Raw genomic sequence first — 16,280 nt, 5'->3', positions numbered from 1 at the left:
AAAAAAAGTTTTCCATGGGAGTACCCCTTTAATGGAATCTCTTAAAACATGCGGAATCCAGAGATAAAAACAAGCACACCGATGCTTTTCGGGGTTAACTGAAGCCCTTAGTCATGGCAATTAATAATGAGACTGTGCTCACTTATATATCCTGGGTGAATATGGCAAATGCCAGAGTTATCCCATCTGATTGAACTGGCATGTGACGACAGTTCCGGTAGTGGAGAGAGTCATTAGTAAACCGTGAGCTGGACATAGGATCACCAATAAAGCGCGGGCTGGACAAGGACTCTCCTAAACAACCACATTTGAAAAGGTAAAAGCAGAAAGCATAGTGTGAGCAGTGTGTGTGCGGTAGTATACAAAAGGGTATTTATGTGGTATGTAACCGCACTAATACAGGTACAATATGCTTCAAAAGTGCAGAATGAAATGACGGCATGAAAGACCTGTAGAATACAGTAAAAATCCAGGATCAAAAAATGTACATATATACTGCATTAACATATGTGTAAATTCAGCACAGGAGATATCAATGACTAGGGAGCGGCCTTCGATTAAAGTAGTTTGTGTGCTCATTTATTACAGTGAAACGTATATCTATACGTGCACATGGGAGATAATAGGTGCACATGAATACTTAGATACAACAGATGAAGCTGCTGAATAATTAAGAAAATAAAGGTGTTTCTCAACAAAGCCGGGGCTTCCGAAAGATCGCATGGTGTGAATGATGCCATCCGGTACATATAGAATGCCTAGTGATGATCGTAAAATAACTGGCTGTTTAACAGAGGGAGAGGATAAAATACAGCAAGATAAGCCAAAGCAAGAGATTATATACCTTGATAAGTGGTTACTATAAGTGTAACTCATGGCATATTAGGTATCTTAATAACAGATGTATATTAAAGGGGTAGTCCAGTGGTGAAAAACTTATCCCCTATCCTAAGGATAGGGGATAAGTTTGAGATCAGTGGGGCCCCCTGCGATCTCTCTGTACGGGGGTCAGGCTCTCCGGCCAGATAGCGGGTGTCGACCCCCGCACGAAGCGGCGGCTGACACGCCCCCTCAATACATCGCTAAGGCAGAGCCGGAGATTGCCGAAGGCAGCACTTCGTCTCTGCCATAGAGTTGTATTGAGGGGGCGTGTCGGCTGCCGCTTCGTGCGGGGGGTCGACACGCCCCCTTCGCGCGGGCTGTCGGGGCCCCGTACAGGAGATCGCGGGGGGCCCCAGCGGTCGGACCCCCCGCGATCTGCAACTTATCCCCTATCCTTAGGATAGGGGATAAGTTATTCACCACTTGTTCACTACTGGACTACTCCTTTAAAGTAACACTATAGCATATATTATGTAGTCAAAAAGGGGAAATGAACGAACAACCCGAGTATGTAATACTTTTGGCAATTATGCCTACTAAATTAAATGCTATAGATATGATGTGGGAACAACACCATACCTGAAGAGAAGGACTGTTTACATTAGTTACACTTACGTATGGTACGAAAAAAATTTGAAAAAATGTGTCTATACATTGATGGGATACTACGCAAAATAAATAAAACATCTAGTGGATCTGAGGAAAATGTTGTTCAAGCTAATAAAAAAATTACGATGGGAACAAAAAGAAATGAATTATTGATAAGTATATAATCTATAAACTAAAAGGAAAAGGACATGTAATTAACTGGGATATGCAGAAAGTGCAGTCCAACACTGCTGTCCAACTCGACTACACAAAACGGATTCGTCCGTTACAGTTCACACAGTTCATGTGGTGCCCGGGGGTGCAATCCGATAGCAAATAGATACAAATGTACATCAAGGAGACGAGGAAAGAAAGAATGCACTCACCCGGGAATCTTGGTAGCAGAATACCTTTATTCAGGAATCGGTATAACACATAGGCGGGTAGGCGCAGAGGAGCAACCTCGCAGAGACAGGCTGTTTCCTGCACACAAGGCGCACTTCTTCGGGCTGACGATTCGGCAGCCCGAAGAAGTGCGCTTTGTGTGCAGGAAACAGCCTGTCGCTGCGAGGTTGCTCCTCTGCACCTACCCGCCTACGTGTTGTACCGATTCCCGAAGAAGTGTGCCTTGTGCGCAGGAAACACCCTGTTGCTGCGAGGTTGCTCCTCTGCGCCTACCCGCCTATGTGTTGCACCAATTCCTGAAGAAGTGCGCCATGTGTGCAGGAAACAGCCTGTCGCTGCGAGGTTGCTCTTCTGCGTCTACCCGCCTATGTGTTGTACCGATTCCTGAAGAAGTGCACCTTGTGCGCAGGAAACAGCCTGTCGCTGCGAGGTTGCTCCTCTGCACCTACCCGCCTACGTGTTGTACCGATTCCCGAAGAAGTGCGCCTTGTGCGCAGGAAACACCCTGTTGCTGCGAGGTTGCTCCTCTGCGCCTACCCGCCTATGTGTTGTACCAATTCCTGAAGAAGTGCGCCATGTGTGCAGGAAACAGCCTGTCCCTGCGAGGTTGCTCTTCTGCGTCTACCCGCCTATGTGTTGTACCGATTCCTGAAGAAGTGCGCCTTGTGCGCAGGAAACAGCCTGTTGCTGCGAGGTTGCTCCTCTGCACCTACCCGCCTATGTGTTGTACCGATTCCCGAAGAAGTGTGCCTTGTGCGCAGGAAACACCCTGTTGCTGCGAGGTTGCTCCTCTGCGCCTACCCGCCTATGTGTTGCACCAATTCCTGAAGAAGTGCGCCATGTGTGCAGGAAACAGCCTGTCGCTGCGAGGTTGCTCTTCTGCGTCTACCCGCCTATGTGTTGTACCGATTCCTGAAGAAGTGCACCTTGTGCGCAGGAAACAGCCTGTCGCTGCGAGGTTGCTCCTCTGCACCTACCCGCCTACGTGTTGTACCGATTCCCGAAGAAGTGCGCCTTGTGCGCAGGAAACACCCTGTTGCTGCGAGGTTGCTCCTATGCGCCTACCCGCCTATGTGTTGTACCAATTCCTGAAGAAGTGCGCCATGTGTGCAGGAAACAGCCTGTCGCTGCGAGGTTGCTCTTCTGCGTCTACCCGCCTATGTGTTGTACCGATTCCTGAAGAAGTGCGCCTTGTGCGCAGGAAACAGACTGTTGCTGCGAGGTTGCTCCTCTGCACCTACCCGCCTACGTGTTGTACCGATTACCGAAGAAGTGCGCCTTGTGCGCAGGAAACACCCTGTCGCTGCGAGGTTGCTCCTCTGCACCTACCCGCCTATGTGTTGTACCAATTCCTGAATAAAGGTATTCTGCTATCAAGATTTCCGGGTGAGTGCATCCTTTCTTTCATCGTCTCCTTGATGTACACATGTAATTAACTGAATCACAGACATTTTTTGTATTAATATATATATATATATATATATATATATATATATATATATATATATATATATATATATATACACGCACACACACACACACATTAGGTCATTTCGGAAATTGAGTCTGCCGGGTGCACGGGAGTCCAAGGACAAAATCCAAAATGCCTCCCGTGAGTGCACCAGGCGTGACCAATCCCCACCGCGGCAGGGTTGCTGTACTTTCTCTATACCACATATAGTTATATCTGAACACTCTCCCCCATGGACTTCACGGATATGTTTGCTTAGTCCAGACGATGTGCGGGTACTGTTGAAGGAATATGAGGGTAAACTTCCCCTCAAATGTTCTGCTATGCGGGTCTTCAGCTTTCTGATTGTGCAACCCGCATATTGTAGGTGACATTTTTGACAAGTTGCCAGATACATGACATGACTGGTATTACAGCTGATGAGAGATTTCATTTGGAAGGTTCGTTGATTAACAGAGGAGGTGAAAGTTTGAGTTGTGGCCACAAATTTGCACATAGGACATCGAGACGGATTACATTTATAAAAGCCGGTGGTAGATAGCCAGGTTGTGGTGCTTGTTGTGTCTCTATAGTCACTGGGAGATAATTGGTTTCTAAGGGACTTCGCCCTTCTGGCTACAAATCTGACTCCTGGCTGAAGAATTTTAGCTACTGTACCGTCTTGGTGTAGTACTGGCAAGGGGGCTTTGTAGAATATTGTAAATATCTTTAAACAACTGTGGGGAATAGGGTGTGGAGAACGTAAATTTTTGTGTTAGTTCATTAGGTGGTGTCTTATTCACAGTGGTACGTAAATATCGATCTCTACTTTTCCTATTCGCAATGGCTTTAGCTCTGGTTACAACAGATGGTTGGTGTCCTCGAATTCTATGTCTGTTATCAATATCCTTGACAGTGGTGTTATAGATGTCCAGAGAGGAAGAGGCGCGGCCGGCACTAACGTATTCACCTATGGGTACATTTCTCACAGTGTGGTGTGGGTGACAACAACTGGTAGCATGGAGTATTGTGTTTCCGGATGTGAATTTGCGGTACATGGTTGTATGGATGGCATGAGTATGAATGTCTCCAGTGAGAGTGATGTGGTGTCCCGGTACCGTATAGTATACCGTACCTTGTATGCTGGTCCCCAAAGCCAGAGTTACTTTGTTCCGGTAGCGTTCTCCTGGTGGGATAGCCCCTAGTCACCTCTTCCTTCTTTAATTTTGCAATGTTTGTATGTGTATATTTAATAGTGTATATAGTGTTGCAGGACCTTCGGTCATGTGACTAATGTTAATTCTCTTAGGGCATGTTAAAGGACCTTCCTAGGTCACGTATGTGGTCACATGTTTAGACCATAATCCCTTGTGTAAAGTGACTGACAGATGGTATGGACCAATGAGCTCAAGGCCAGCCCCTGCCCATATAAGGGAGCTGCCAGCCAATCCTCGCTCTCTTGGGTTCCGGACTAGCAGAGAGGAGAGATCCGTGCAACTTTCAAAGACAAGACCAGGCCAGGCCGAAGCATGATAATACCGCAACTTAACAAATCGTGAATTAAAATACAACTCCCTGCGTGACTGCTGGACCTAAACTCAATCCCCTAAATGCAGCGGAACAGCGCATATAAATCACCTGAGCTTAAAACTCACAAGGTCCCAACCAACTGTCAGGATCCTAAGAGACTCTGATTGTACAAAGACTGTGCCTGTTTAATTCTGCATAAAACCTGCAGTAAAAGTTCCGACAGTTTTCTGAAACCTCCGGTTGTGGACAATCATTTATTATCCCTCCCTATCGCTCTTGGGACGGGTGGCGATAGGACAAGTATATACAGAGGAACACCACACCCTGGCGTCACGAGTGTTTAGGGTTAAACCTACACCCTTTCATTACTGCACAGCTACACCCCATATACCCTACACCCCCACAAGCTTACCACCGTGACATCAAGGAAGTTTATGGTGTTACCATGCAAACTATATGTAAATTTAAGGTTAAAGGCGTTGTGGTTGATGGATTAATGAAACAATGAAGCCTCTGATTCGGTACCTGTCCACACTAGGAGGAGGTCGTCTATATAGCGGCCGTACCACTGGAGCATAGGGTGGTAAGGATTGACAGTCGCATACAGGTGGACCTCCTCCCAGTGGGACATAAACAGGTTTGCAAGGGAAGGGGAAAATTTGGCCCCCATAGGGCAACCGAGTAATTGCAAACAAAAATGCCCAATAAATGAAAAAAAAAAAAAAGGTGTGGGTCAAAACAAAATGCAACACTTGAAGGATATACTGCTGAAGAGTGGATGAATAATTTCAGTTTAGACATGTGATACTGAACTGATTCTAATGCTTTGTGATGTGGTATACATATATATAGAACTGTCACATCACATGACATCCATTTGTGGTTACTCTCCCAGGGTATAGATTTAACTGCTTCATGGAGTGTTTTAGTATCTTTAAAGGGGTACTCCAGCCCTGAGACATCTTATCCCCTTATCCAAAGGATAGGCGATAAGTTGTCTCACCGCGGGGGTCCCGCCGCTGGGGATCCCCGCAATCTTGTATTCGCCACCCACCTGTTTGGGTTGCATGCTGCGGTGCCAGCTCACAAATAGCCGGGTGGCGACCACGGGGTCGGAGTATCGTGAAGTCACCCCCCGCTATGCAAGTCTATGGGAGGGGGCGTGACGTCACGATACTCTGGCCCCGTGGTCACCACCCGGCTGTTTGTGAGCTGGCACCGAGCTGGGACCCCCGTGGTGAGACATCTTATCCCCTATCATTTGGATAGGGGATAACATGTCTCAGGGCCAGAGTAACCCTTTAATAAATCCTAGGGCCCGGGTTACCAAGGGTTGTAAAATGTGATCAAGCAAGTACCCTATTTTCACTATTTGTGAATTTTGGGGAAACCATGAAATATAGGACACTTTGTGGTGTTAAGTATTCATATTGTTTTTGGTTGATAACTCCTAATCTCACTCCAACAATTGGTTCAATGTTTCAATGACTTGTTCAGTCGGGTTGGAGGTAAGTGGTTTATATGTGGTGGTAGGTTGAAGTAAATCCAGAATTAGTTTTTCATACAATTTTTTATCTAATATAACCACGGCTCCTCCCTTATTAGCATGACATATTTCGATGTTGGTGTTGTTAGTTAATTCATGGAGGGCTTGTCTTTGTGCCCGATTGAGATTATATTTCAGAGGGTTTTGGGAGTTTAAATTCTTAAGATCTTCCTCAACTCTCAATTGAAAAGTGTCCATGGCATCACATCTGGAATTTACTGGATAGAATGAAAGTTTAGGTGTCAAAAAATTGTCTATTGCAGGGCTGCGTTCTGGTAATCTGTCCTCAGGGAGGTCATTTTGTAAATCAATAAAATTTAACGGGTATTCCAGGAAAAAAAAAAATGTAAAAATATAAACTGGCTCCAGAAAGTTAAACCGATTTATAAATTAGTTCTATTAAAAAAATCTTAATCCTTTCAATAATTATCAGCTGCTGAAGTGGAGTTGTTGTTTTCTGTCTGGCAACAGTGCTCTCTGCTGACATCTCTGCTTGTCTCGGGAACTGCACAGAGTAGAAGAGGTTTGCTATGGGGATTTGCTTCTAAACTGGGCGGTTCCCGAGACACATGTCATCAGAGAGCACTTAGACAGAAAAGAACAACTCAACTTCAGCAGCTCATAAGTACTGAAAGGATTATGATTTTTTAATAGAAGTAATATACAAATCTGTTTAACTTTCTGGAGCCAGTTGATATATATATATTATATATATATATATATATATATATATATATACACACACACACGTTTTTTTCCTGGATAATCCCTTTAAGTTTTTAAATAGAAGTAATTCACAAATCTGTTTAAGTTTCTGGCACAAGTTGATCTAAAAAAAATAAATAAATAAAAAAGGTACCTTTCATCAAAAAATCTTTTGATATATTATAGATTAATGTATGCAGAATAACTTTCCAGTAGCATGTTATTAAAAAATATGCTTCTTTCTATTTAATTTTCCACTTTGAAAAAATGACCACTAGGGGTCTCCCTACCAGTCCTTTTTTTTTATAGATTTCAGACTCATGCAGGAGTCCTAAATCTCAGACTGCAGTCGGGACACAGTCAAGCACAGCACTGCTCCCTGGCAGTGAGCAGTGCTGAGTTTGTCTGTGTTCCAGCTGCAGTTTGAGATTTAGGACTCCTGCATGAGTCTGAAATCTATAAAAAAAAAGGACTGGTAGGGAGACCCCTAGTGGTCATTTTTTCAAAGTGGAAAATTAAATAGAAAGAAGCATATTTTTTAATAACATGCTATTGTAAAGTTATTCTGCATACATTAATCTATAATATATCAAAAGATTTTTTTGATGAAAGGTACCCTTTAAGCTAAAGTTACACTACCTTTTACGGGCTAGGTTATGAAAGTACTTCCCCAGAGAGAGTTTTTCTGTCTTCATCTAGTCAGGATCAGTTTTGGAGGCCACCTTAGCAGACGTGCTGCATTAAACACAATAGACAAAAGTGTAAAATATCATGCACAGATTTATTGTTGCACATGCACATAGTACACAGCATCACATTCCCATGTAGAATAGTACACATACAGCAAGATCATACACATGACGTCCATAGCGTGAAAATTATTTTCTCTAATTTTTTTTTCCCAACGGCTCATCTAAAATTCCAAAAAATTTTATTCTCAAAATATCCAAAATATTGTATCTACCATTCATTCACAGTCATCCACAGTGTGCCTATCAGCCGTATCACACACGAGGTCCATGGACACGGCAGACGTCCGCTGGCTTCTAGCTGCCGAGACTCTTTGGAGGATGGGTATGTAGTGCCGAGCCGAGCCTCACAGATTATTAGACCAAAATATGGAATAAACTTCATGACTACAGCCCTTTAAAAAGGAAACCTGTCAGTAGTGTCACCCGCACTAAACCTGTTCGCTTGTAGTGCGGGTGATGCTGTAAAGCGGTACTCACATTGGGGGAAGATTTATCAAAACCTGTGCAGAGGAAATGTTGTCCAGTTGCCCATAGCAACCAGATCACTACTTTCATTTTTGAAAAGGCCTCTGCAAAATGAAAGAAGCGATCTGATTGGTTGCTATGGGCAACAGCAACTTTTCCTCTGGACAGGTTTTGATAAATCTCCCCCCCCCCCATTGTGTAGATTCGCTCAGCTGTTCCGCCACAAATTGCGTTTTTCTATACAGTGATCCCTCAACTTACAATGGCCTCAACATACAATAGTTTCAACATACAATGGTCTTTTCTGGACCATTGTAACTTGAAACCAGACTCAACATACAATGCTATGGAATCTACAAAACATGTCAATGGCTGGAAGAACCGACCAATCAGAATGGATATTTCACTGGTGAAACCCCTGTATTCCTAAAGTGCATCACTGACTGGCTGCCTGGTAGCGCCCCCTACAGTACAAGAAGGAATTACATGTTCTGTACTACTTTTCACCTATGCCATGGTTAGCTGCTTGGACACCAGGTGAGGGCGGCTCCATTTAACTTTTTTAGGACATTGCGTGTACTGTACAGGACCCTGAAGAAGCTTCTGTCCTCTACATAGACCAGTGTTTCTCAACGAGAGTACCTACAGCTGTTGCAAAACTACAACTCCCAGCATGCCCGGACAGCCTTTGGCTGTCCGGGCATGCTGGGAGTTGTAGTTTTGCAACAGCTGAAGGCACCCTTTTAGGAAAACACTGAAATAGACAGTGATTACAGCTCCCAGCAGATCTTTCTTACTTTTATATGTAAGGATTTGCTTTATCTCTATTAGTTATTTACTTATTTTTCTTTAATCCTCACTTTTTTCCTATTTTTGGATGACATTTTGGGGCTTCAGAACCAATTACCAGGTTTCCATAGAGTTCTGGTCTCAACATACGATGGTTTCAACATACAATGGTCGTCCTGGAACCAATTAATATTGTAACTTGAGGGACTACTGCATATGCTAATGAGGTCCTTGGGGCATGGACGAAGCCCTAATCCGAGCTTCGGGCACCCTGTCGTCATCTTCGCCGTGCGCCGATGCGCCCGGCTCATCAATACTCATAAACCCCCTCCCTGCTCCTTCGGCCATGTTATAGTACTGCGCATGCGCCGCTTAGTGTGTCCTCCCGGAAGCGGCGTTCCCCTCTGCTTCACAGCTGCAGATGTCGTTGCACAGTAAGCGGCGCATGCGCAGTACTATAACACGGCCGAAGGAGCAGGGGTTTATGAATATTGATGAGCCGGGCGCTGAGGTTGCCCAGCGAAGATGACATCAGGGTGCCCGAAGCTCGGATCAGAGCTCCGCCCATACCCCAAGGACCTCATTAGCATATATAGACAAACACAATTTGTGGCGGAACGGCTGGGCGAATCTACACAATGTGAATACGGTTTTAATCAGCATCACCCGCACTACAAGCCTGTGTGACATGTATAGTGCGGGTGACACTACTGACAGATTTCCTTTAAAGCTACCCAAGTGCAATAGGATTATATCATCTCCACCAAATGACGATGAAAGTATTGAGCGATATTGTGATCGATCCGGAACGTGACGTTGACAAAGTCTATCCCAGTCTCTGCAAAATTTCTCCAGCAGATTATATACAAGTGATCGTACCCTAATGAACAGGATCTGCTGCATATTTCTTGCTGCCGATTTTGTTACCCATTGAGTAGCAAAATCAGATGCAGAAAATATGCAGCAGATCCTGTGTGTGTGTGAACGTACCCTAAGGGTAGGGTCACACGTTCTGTATTTGCTGCATATTTTCTGCAGCTGATTTTGCTACCCATCGACTCCAATGGGTAGGAAAAATACGCAGCAAAATATGGCACGTGTGACCCTATCGTAAAGGGGTTTTCCAGGGGAAAAAAAATCTTAATGGACCATCTACAGCAGAGTCCATCAATGGCTGGTTGCTGACACCTGGCACCGGTGCTGATCAGCTGTTACGGTGAGCCGCAGCGCTGGAAGTAAATTACGTACGGAAGCTGGAAGCTTTGGTTCCGTACATTGTGTATTCAGCTCCCATTGAAATAAAATAACCCTGGAAAACCCCTGATGCAAAGGGACTACAAAAATGTTATTCCCAAAATACAAATTAATACAGAAATCTTAATTTACGGCAAAATTGAAAAACCCCGGAGTGCCTTAAAGGAGTAGTCCAGTGGTGATTCAGTGGTGAGCAACTTATCCCCTATCCTAAGGATAGGGGATAAGTTGCAGATCGCGGGGGGTCCGACCGCTGGGGCCCCCCGCGATCTCCTGTACGGAGCCCCGACAGCCCGAGGGAAGGGGGCATGTCGACCTCCGCACGAGGCAGTGGCCGACACGCCCCCTCAATACAACTCTATGGCAGAGCCGAAGCGCTGCCTTCGGCAATCTCCGGCTCTGCCATAGAGATGTATTGAGGGGGCGTGTCGGCCGCCGCCTCGTGCGGGGGTCGACACCCGCTATCTCGGCGGAGAGCCGGGGCCCCGTACAGAGAGATCGCAGGGGGCCCCAGCGGTCGGACCCCCCGCGATCTCAAACTTATCCCCTATCCTTAGGATAGGGGATAAGTTTTTCACCACTGGACTACCCCTTTAAGTGGAAGACAACAGAGGACAATAGCTTTAACTCATGAATGCCACCGTACACTATTATACACCTATATCCTGTAATAGAGTCTGCATTTATATTTTATCGCTAATATACAAATACAGATTGTTCCAGATTTTTTTGTAGCACTCACCCTATAACGTAGGTCACAAAATTACACCAAAAGGATATAGCCAAGTGTGTCGCAAATATGAAGGAAAAACTACCATCAGGTTGTATCATGTGCAGTAAAACCTATCCAAAAACCACCTCTTTGAGAAGACCACCCCATACAAGACCCCTTTTCAATGCACTTTCGGTGGTGTTCTCAAAGAGGCTTCACTGTAGATCAGTGTTTCCCCACCAGTGTGCCTCCAGCTGTTGCAAAACTACAACTCCCAGCATGCCCGGACAGCCTCTGGAGCAGCTGGAGGCACCCTGGTGGGGAAACACTGCTGTAGTTGAATGTTATTAAAGGGGTTATCCAGGGAAAAACTTTTTTTTAATAATATATATATATATATATATATATATATATATATATATATATATATCTATCTCAACTGGCTCCAGAAAGTTAAACAGATTTGTAAATTACTTCTATTAAAAAATCTTAATCCTTTCAGTACTTATGAGCTTCTGAAGTTTAGGTTGTTCTTTTCTGTCTAAGTGCTCTCTGATGACACGTGTCTCGGGAACCGCCCAGTTTAGAAGAGGTTTGCTATGGGGATTTGCTTCTAAACTGGGCGGTCGCCAAGACACATGTCATCAGAGAGAACTTAGAAAAGAACAACCTTAACTTCAGAAGCTCATAAGTACTGAAAGAATTAAGATTTTTTAATAGAAGTAATTTACAAATCTGTTTAACTTTCTGGAGCCAGTTGATATATATATATAAAAAAGTTTTTTTCTGGCTAACCCCTTTAAGCTGTGGTTGATATATAAATACAGGATATTATAATGGAGTGTTGGGTTAAACCGTATAACGCTCTCGCACCAGATACACATGGCGGAACCCCCTTGGTTACACTTACGTTTACAAAAATAAATAAATTATTAAAAAATAAAAATCTATCCCTTCCCAGTCTATTCACATATTATGTATTCACTACATTATTCCTCATATTAATAGGCCATTTATGTGGACTAAAACCAAATGGCTGCTGATGCCTTTAAAGTGCTAAACTGCCCATAAAAAGGCAAACTGTGCCCGATGCAATGGCTGGTGGGTGACCATGCAGGCTAAATGGGCTCACGAAACATTCAAATGAAGGTGCGGGTTACCTGTGGTGAGCGGCGGCTGCTGCTGGACATTACTGGCATCATCGGGACGCATAGAAAAGTGGATCTGGAATAGCTGCCATAGACAGGGCAAGAGATAAATAAAAATAGAATTTTTCATCTGTCTGGAAAAGTTGGGTGACAAATGAGTTGGCTGTGGTTATAATTATCCCAGAGCTTGTCATCCAGCTTTCCCAAACGTCTATGCAGGGCTATGAGATGGATCGGTGAGGTAGCAGCCTCTGCAAGGGCTATAGCAGTGCTTCCCAACCAGGGTGCCTTCAGCTGTTGCAAAACTACAACTCCCAACATGCCCGGACAGCCAAAGGCTGTCCGGGCATGCTGGGAGTTGTAGTTTTGCAACAGCTGGAGATATATAGTTTGGAAAAGACTGGGATAGACTTTGCCGCTCCCTTATTCTAGGGATAGTCAGAGCCCTACGAATTAGAGATTGATCTAACATTGTATCAACATGTCATCTGCAACTAATACCTTTTTTTAAATGCACCTTAAAATGACTGTCCACCTTTAGGGTCTATTCACACGTACAGTATCCTGCGCATATTTGATGTGAAGATTTTATGCTGCAGATTTGAAGCGGTGCTCAGTTATTTAGTTTGCATTGAAATCTGCAGCTTCAAATCCTGCGCATCAAATATAATAGATCTTCATAGCAGTCAGAGCTTAATTTTTTCTGACAAAGCTCCAAATCCCCTGCATAGACAGAGACATAAAATAAAGACTCGAAAAGTGTCCCTGTCAAAAAAAAAAAAAAAAAACTTTTGACATGTCAAAGGATTCGATCAGTGGGGGTTCAGACCCTTAGAGATCATTAGAATGAGCGGGGAGAAGCATACACCCCTGTGCTTCACTGGCTTGCTGTTATCTCTGTCCTGGTTACACAGCAGGGGTCTCAAACTCCCGGCCTGCAACTAAATTTTGCAGCCCGGGCGCCGGGCAGGTGATTTCTTCAGGCATTTAGCCCTGCTTCGGGCAAGCAGCGCTAAATGCTGGAAAACTTCACATATGTCAGCACACACTGCTACTCTACCTATATCTCCCTGCTGCAGCCTAGAACAGCAGGGAGATGTAGCCTGGAGGGATGTGCGCGATTGGTGACGTCATCGCAGCGCAGGACGCCGGCTTGCTGAAGTCCTGAGCGGCGCATGTGATGAAGTCACCAAACGCGCGTATCCCTGCAAAGAAGGCTCGTTATAGGCTGCAGCAGGGAGATGTAAATACTGTAGCTGTGAAACTTAAAGCGTACCCGTCAGATCCAACAAAAAAAACTAATTTTTTTTTATATATCACTCAGAACCTAATCCTGACCTTGTGCATCTAATTTTTATGTGTCTAGAACCTTTATTTATTTTTTTATTACAATTTAGCTCACTAGTCTGAATTCCTCTCAAAGGGAGGGGGCGTGGCCTCACTGTGCAGGTCTCCGCCCCCTCCCTCAGTATGCTGTCTGCTCACATCTCCCCTAGCATTAGCAAAACTACAACCCCCAGCTTGTCCTTACGGACAGTAGCGGGACACAAGATGACAGTGGGAGGATTTTTCCTCCAGCTCTGAGCCCTGCGCTCACAGCTGTCAATCAAGGAAGTGTGTCCATGACATGGGTGATGACTCATGGACACAACAGGACTAGTATGTGTCCAAGCAGGCGGGGGGGGGCAGTTGTTTGACTGGACTTTTCTGTATGAAATACTGAAAATTTTCTAAAGAAAGCAATTGCAAAACTTATTGGTTATACATGCTTTACAACATATCAAAAGTTTTTGTATCTGACAGTGCCTATTTAATTTGCCTAATTACTTGCCTAATAAGGGAGGACCTGCTTATCACCAGGGGCTAACCTATCTTCTTAGGGGGCATAATTGTTTAAATAGGAGCCCTACCTGCCAGGGGTAACATCTATCTGGGGGCCTGTACATCTATTGGAAACCCCTACCTGATCATCAGGTAGGGCTCCCCAGTAGGTAGACAGGCCCCCAGATAGATATTACCCACATCAGTGATGGGGATCATATCTATCTGGGGTCTCTATACCAACTTGGGAGCCCTACCTGATGGGGGTCATATCTATATGGGGGCCTATGTACCTACTGGGGTGCCCTACCAGATGGGGGTCATATCTATATGGGGGCCTATGTACCTACTGGGGTGCCCTACCAGATGGGGGTCATATCTATATGGGGCCTGGCTGGAGGCATGATGCTGGAGGCATGATGGGGTCATTATATGTGAGGGGCGCATGATGGGGGCATTATAAGTAAGGGGCGCATGATGGGGGCATTATAAGTGAGGGGCGCATGATGGGGGCATTATAAGTGAGGGGCGCATGATGGGGGCATTATAAGTGAGGGGCGCATGATGGGGGCATTATAAGTGAGGGGCGCATGATGGGGGCATTATAAGTGAGGGGCGCATGATGGGGGCATTATAAGTGAAGGGCGCATGATGGGGGCATTATATGTGAGGGGCGCATGATGGGGGCATTATAAGTGAGGGGTGCATGCGGCCCAGCCTCACCCACCCGCTACCTCCAGTGGCCCCCGGTAATTTGAGTTTGAGACCCCTGCTCCACAGACTTATAATGGAGCCGTCTAGCAGAACAGATTGCTCATTCAAATGATCGTGGGGGTGGGGTCTGAACACCCATCAAAACATTTGACGTGTGTCTGTGACATGTCAAAACTTTTGTTAAATGACAGGAACACTTTAAAAAAGGGGATAGTCATCAAACTTTATATAAAAATAAATTAATTAATTAAAAGGGGAACTTCGGTGGAGATTTTTATTTATTTTTTTCAAATCAACTGTTGCCATAAATGTAAACAGTTTTGTAAATTACTGTAAATTACTTTAAAAATCTTAACCCTTCCAGTACTGAGCTGTTGTATGCTACAGATATACTACAGAGAAATTTGTTTCTTTCCAGTCTGACCACAATGCTCTCTGCTGACACCTCTGTTCGTGTCAGGAACTGTCCGGAGATGGAGATGTTTTCTCTGGGGATATGTTACTACTCTGGACAGTTCCTAAAAAGGACAGAGGTGTCAGCAGAGAGCCCTGTGGTCAGACAGAAAAGAAATTCAAGAAGAAAAGAACTTCCTGTGGATCATACAACAGCTGATAAGTACTGGAAAGATTAAGTTTTTTTTTATAGAAGTAATTTACAAATCTGTTTAACTTTCTGGCACCAGTTGATTTTAAATTTTATTTTTTTCCAGTGCAGTACCCCTTTAAACTGTAGCCACATAGAGGTTAAGTGTCTGATCGCAGAAGATCTGACCGCCTGGAAAGCCCTGTTTCCCTCCTCCACGATATCTTTTACAGGACCCAGGCTACTTATCCCTCCTTGGAACGCTTTAGTCCCCACCTTTATGGATGAAAGCAAATGACGGTAGGTGACCTTTCACTTTTTTATTTGTGCATGAAAAAAAAAAAAAATAGGTGTGGTGCCAGAACCTGGAATTTGTAATGTGGATAATCACCATCTGTAAGGTACAGCAAGTCCTAGTCCAGTGTTTCCCAACCAGGGTGTCTCCAGCTGTGGCAAAACTACAACTTCCAGCATGCCCGGACAGCCTTTGGCTGTCCGGGCATGCTGGGAGTTGTAGTTTTACCACAGCTGGAGGCACCCTGGTTGGGAAACACCGGACTAGTCCTAAGCTTAAGACCCTGCAAGTCTGAACAATGGCCCTGTCAAGATACAGGAAGCTTCCTCTTAGGGGTGGCTGCAGCATACAGAATAGAATATTTTAAATCTACACCTATGCAGGGGATCTGGAGCTCTGTATTAGAAAAAAGGACTGGTGAAAAAAAAATAAAAAAATAAAAAGATATTTTTACATAAAGGTATAAGAAGATCATCAACTTGGAAATTTAGAGTGGTTTAGTTTAAAACAACAACAATCCACTATAAGCTTCAGGTCTGTAGATCTAGGTCAACTGGTCACCAAACATTCACATTGCAGAGAAGGAAGCATTTTAGGAACTGGTCCCTAGGGACTCCTCAAGGATAACCATGGGAATCCTC

General features: G+C 44.6%; 1 long non-coding RNA gene across 2 annotated transcripts; it reads right to left on the bottom strand.

The window, feature by feature from the left end:
- Positions 1–583: 583 nt before the first annotated feature.
- On the bottom strand, positions 584–15,832 carry LOC130368032 (uncharacterized). 2 transcript variants are annotated; one of them, XR_008892263.1, is made up of 3 exons: positions 12,239–15,832; positions 7,746–7,841; positions 584–783 (listed from the first exon to the last, which is right to left on the bottom strand). It is a non-coding gene; the product is annotated as an uncharacterized LOC130368032 (long non-coding RNA). The 2 variants fall into 2 exon arrangements; XR_008892262.1 differs by lacking the exon at positions 584–783 and adding an exon at positions 6,401–6,619.
- Between the last annotated feature and the right edge of the window lie 448 nt (positions 15,833–16,280).

The sequence above is a fragment of the Hyla sarda genome, chromosome 4, assembly GCF_029499605.1.
Source record: "Hyla sarda isolate aHylSar1 chromosome 4, aHylSar1.hap1, whole genome shotgun sequence".
Classification (NCBI taxonomy): domain Eukaryota; kingdom Metazoa; phylum Chordata; class Amphibia; order Anura; family Hylidae; genus Hyla; species Hyla sarda.
The sequence above is the reverse complement of the archived record's forward strand: the minus strand, read 5'-3'. Positions and strand labels throughout refer to the sequence as shown.